Genomic DNA, 5,000 nt, shown 5'->3' with positions numbered 1-5,000 from the left:
TGACATCAGCCACGACTGACAGACACACACACACCCGCACACACACAGCTGCGTTACACTTGCAGACTTCTGTGTGAAATGAATGTGATTCTGTCCTTTTTATGGGACTTTTACGATGTTTGACTAACTCAGGGAAATTCTAATATTATCAGTGTTTGTAATGTGCATGATGTATTTATTCTGTAGAAAACTACACCTGTATAACTCTAACCCTATAATGTATGAACTCTGTTACATTGGCTGTACTATCAGCTGTTGATCTGTGCGATAAATCAAAGTCTCCGAACAACATTATGCCGTCAGTCATTTCTTTGATCAGGTTTCCCCAGTTTGAGATGTTCGAAAGCAACACTGCTGTTCAGAAAAAACTAATGTCATAACTAACTTCCTCATCTTCATCAGATCTGGTGTTCACTGCTGTGTGTTGATCTTACTGAAGCGCAGCAGTTCTCAGGGGTTCCTGTAGATGGAGTGTGTGTGAATCTCAGGTGTTCCTGTAGAGAGTGTGTGTGTGAATCTCAGGTGTTCCTGTAGAGTGTGTGTGTGTGTGTCTCAGGGAGCCTTTTTCCACAACACACTGAAAGCCAGTTATCAGGGTGTGGAATTTTCCAGAATCTCAAGTTTTCCAGCTTCATTATCAGTCCTACAAGCGATACATGGCCGTGACACTTACAGAGCGAGGCTCACACACACACACACACACACACCCACACCATCTACTTCCCCGTTCGGTGTGTTTTATCCCTCGCTTTAATATTCAGGGGCTGTAATGCTTCGGTCTCACAGACCAGGATTAATCTAGTCCCAGACTAAATATCTTATTAATATAGCATATCTTAAAATATGTCAGTGCTGTTGTTTTTTCTCAAGATGCACATCAGTAATGTTTTTTATCTAAGGCATGTTTATAAAAGCTAATTGAGCTGAGGTCTAATCCTGGCTTAATCTAAACCCTGTCTGTGAAACCAGGCCCTCAATTCTTGATTTAAGAATTGATAAAGTGTAGTTAGCATGGCTAGTGAACATGGATCCCGAGCTAGGATGTCACACAGGCTGGATCTTCATCATCGCCTCTTAACGATGATGGTGGAACTTTATCAATCAGGAAAACCATTAAGACAACAGAGTCTCATGTACAGCTGTGATAAACCGGGGATCAGGACTGTAAAATCCGATTATTATAACCCATGAGTGTCAGGATTCATTGGTCTCACTGCAGGACCAATGAACATGACCAAATGTTATTAAAAAGACTTTCACTAAGAACACTTTCCCTTACGCATCCATGTACAATCAAGTAAAATCTCATTATGTCTGTTGACATTTTAACTACCAATTTATCAAAGTATCATGCTGTCATACGTTTTTTATTATTAGAAAGATGTAATGTGAACTCATAATTAAAACAGATTGATTGAACAGGGTGAGGCAAACTTTCCGTGTGTGTATTAGTTGTTGTTGTTACGCGTAGTAATATTGTGTGACGGCTTGGGCGAGTCCATTCAGACGCGGGGGTGCAGCTTCTTCAGTTCAATATTAAATAGTTATCATATCCGCGTCTACCTTCGTCAGGTATCGTAACTAATGTTTCTGTGTATATTAATACAGTACCCACTCGGTCGAAGGTGTGTAGAAGTGTGTTTGTGTGTGTTTTGTGCTGGGCTGCGGTTCCGTGTTCCCCCGCGGCTCTCCGTGCGTGTGCGGCCGCGGGATGAAGATGATCTGAAGGACCGTATTTACCGATCCGGCCCGCCGCTCGCTGCCCCGTGAGTATTTACCGATCCGACCCGCCGCTCGCTGTCCCGTGAGTATTTACAGTGAAATGATGGACTAAACTGCGGTGTATTTCACGATGTTTCGCGGGCTCGCGGCGCGTGAGCGAGAGAGTTTCCCGCGGCGCTCGCGGACGTCAGTAGCTTTTGTTCCCCGAGCGCTGGGAAACACCGAACTAAAGTCAGTCAGTTTCTTTCAACGATCATAATTACAAAAATAAACTTTTCAAAACTCGAACTAACGATCAAAGTTAAAGCATAAACCCTGTTCAGCTCGAACTGAGAACTGAAAACTCCAATAAACTCCAGAAACCTGCTGAAAACGATTATTCAGTATTTTAAGAGTATTCACTAGTTTAGTGTATTCTGTGTAACTTACGTTAGTTGAAGAATTAAGTGTATTTTTATTTTGCAGTATTTCTAGAGTATTCAGTATACGAGTATTCTATGTAATTGAATAATTAAGTGTATTTTGAAAGTAGTATTTTATAGTATTCAGTATTTTATAGTATTCAGTATTTTATAGTATTCAGTATTTTATAGTATTCAGTATTTTATAGTATTCAGTATTTTAGTGTATTCAGTATTTTATAGTATTCAGTATTTTATAGTATTCAGTATTATAAGAGTATTTAGTAGTTTAGAGTATTCTATATATTTGAAGAATGAAGTGTATTTTGACATTGTATTTTAGAGTATTCAATATTTGAGTATTAAATATAATTGAAGTATTAAGTATATTTTGATATTGTAGGTCTAGCATTTTTGAGTATTCAGTAGTTTGGAGTATTCAGTAGTTTGGAGTATTCAGTAGTTTGGAGTATTCAGTAGTTTGGAGTATGGAGTATTCAGTAGTTTGGAGTATTCAGTAGTTTGGAGTATTCAGTAGTTTGGAGTAGAGGTCGACCGATAGTGGATTTTACCGATAACGATAGCTAGGTTGGGCCATACTTGCCGATAACCGATTAATGAACCGATAGTTTTTAAAATTGATACTGGATAAAAACAAACATAATACTCCAAGTAAAACAGTGCTGAACTTTATTATAAAAATAAAAAACTGTATTGAACCATGAAAACATGCTAAATGAAATAAATATATAAATGTGAATAAATATTTAAGTCAATAAAAGACATTAATTCAAACTGAAACAAAAAGTAATACTCTAAATAACAAATAAAACCAGTTACATTCAAAATTTAACTATTTAACTGTTCTTTTCAAGCCAACTTAATTAATAAAAAAGTAACAAAATTTGTATTAAAGTGAAGATGAAAAAAAATAAATAACCGAAATCGAATGCTTTTCTGATTCGTTTATGTTTCTGTCGGCTGTATGAACATATCAGTTTGCTTACGTCTCTAGCTTTAAATATGCAACTTATCTGCATATTTAATGCATAAAAGTGACCAGCTGGATATGAACTAATGCAAATATAGAGGTAACAATTGTGACATTAAACATTCGGGTCGGACTTACGTTTATGTTTGTCAGTGTTTTAACCGCTTGAGGTACTACTAATGTTAGCGTCCTCTCAGCCTCGAAGGCAAACAAACGCCTACTGTCTCTACTAATGCAGCATTTAGTCAAAAAATGTATCACTTTATAATGATATGACAAAATGTACTGTATACATACATTTGAGCTGTCGATGCTTTAAACGCGCATCTGATGTCAGCGCTCTCCACGCAGCATGTGCTCTCAGTGCAGCACGCAGAATCACGTGTCGAAATAAACAACACGAGGCACGAGTTTTTATTACACCTCTAGAGGCCGCTCTTGTACTGCATCATGCCAGCAGACCCTTCTCAGCTCTGACACTGTGTAATGAATGACAGCGCGCGCTTCTCAGCCGCTCCAGCAATGGACGCAACCAGGAAAAACTATCGGTATATATTTTTGCCGATAACGATAGTTCCACCAGTCAACAATCGGTGCCGATTAATCGGCAAAACCGATGAATCGGTCGACCTCTAGTTTGGAGTATTCAGTAGTTTGGAGTATCAGTAGTTTGGAGTATTCAGTAGTTTGGAGTATTCAGTAGTTTGGAGTATTCAGTAGTTTGGAGTATCAGTAGTTTGGAGTATTCAGTAGTTTGGAGTATTCAGTAGTTTGGAGTATCAGTAGTTTGGAGTATCAGTAGTTTGGAGTATTCAGTAGTTTGGAGTATCAGTAGTTTGAAGTATTCAGTAGTTTGGAGTATTCAGTAGTTTGGAGTATTCAGTAGTTTGGAGTATTCAGTAGTTTGGAGTATTCAGTAGTTTGGAGTATTCAGTAGTTTGGAGTATTCAGTAGTTTGGAGTATTCAGTAGTTTGGAGTATTCAGTAGTTTGGAGTATCAGTAGTTTGAAGTATTCAGTAGTTTGGAGTATTCAGTAGTTTGGAGTATTCAGTAGTTTGGAGTATTCAGTAGTTTGGAGTATTCAGTAGTTTGGAGTATCAGTAGTTTGGAGTATTCAGTAGTTTGGAGTATCAGTAGTTTGAAGTATTCAGTAGTTTGGAGTATTCAGTAGTTTGGAGTATTCAGTAGTTTGGAGTATTCAGTAGTTTGGAGTATTCAGTAGTTTGGAGTATCAGTAGTTTGGAGTATTCAGTAGTTTGGAGTATTCAGTAGTTTGGAGTATCAGTAGTTTGGAGTATCAGTAGTTTGGAGTATTCAGTAGTTTGGAGTATCAGTAGTTTGAAGTATTCAGTAGTTTGGAGTATTCAGTAGTTTGGAGTATTCAGTAGTTTGGAGTATTCAGTAGTTTGGAGTATTCAGTAGTTTGGAGTATTCAGTAGTTTGGAGTATTCAGTAGTTTGGAGTATCAGTAGTTTGGAGTATTCAGTAGTTTGGAGTATTCAGTAGTTTGGAGTATCAGTAGTTTGGAGTATTCAGTAGTTTGGAGTATCAGTAGTTTGGAGTATTCAGTAGTTTGGAGTATCAGTAGTTTGGAGTATTCAGTAGTTTGGAGTATTCAGTAGTTTGGAGTATTCAGTAGTTTGGAGTATTCAGTAGTTTGGAGTATTCAGTAGTTTGGAGTATTCAGTAGTTTGGAGTATCAGTAGTTTGGAGTATCAGTAGTTTGGAGTATTCAGTAGTTTGGAGTATCAGTAGTTTGAAGTATTCAGTAGTTTGGAGTATTCAGTAGTTTGGAGTATTCAGTAGTTTGGAGTATTCAGTAGTTTGGAATCAGTAGTTTGGAGTATTCAGTAGTTTGGAGTATTCAGTAGTTTGGAGTATCAGT

The 5,000-nt window shown here is 37.6% G+C and overlaps 1 protein-coding gene across 7 annotated transcripts in view; it reads left to right on the top strand.

Annotated features, from left to right (window-relative positions):
* The first annotated feature begins 1,478 nt into the window (after window positions 1-1,478).
* Window positions 1,479-5,000, top strand: part of fam53b (family with sequence similarity 53 member B) — a 21,300-nt gene continuing 17,778 nt past the window's right edge. For 2 of the 7 annotated variants that reach the window (XM_079594513.1, XM_079594512.1), the window contains exon 1: window positions 1,610-1,766. The gene's annotated coding sequence lies outside the window, so the exon portion shown is untranslated. Of the gene's footprint in view, window positions 1,805-5,000 lie in introns of all 7 variants that reach the window. The other 5 variants (XM_079594510.1, XM_079594509.1, XM_079594511.1 and 2 more) reach the window with 5 other exon arrangements.

The sequence above is a fragment of the Phoxinus phoxinus genome, assembly GCF_949152265.1.
Source record: "Phoxinus phoxinus genome assembly, chromosome: 21".
Classification (NCBI taxonomy): Eukaryota; Metazoa; Chordata; class Actinopteri; order Cypriniformes; family Leuciscidae; genus Phoxinus; species Phoxinus phoxinus.
The sequence above is the reverse complement of the archived record's forward strand: the minus strand, read 5'-3'. Positions and strand labels throughout refer to the sequence as shown.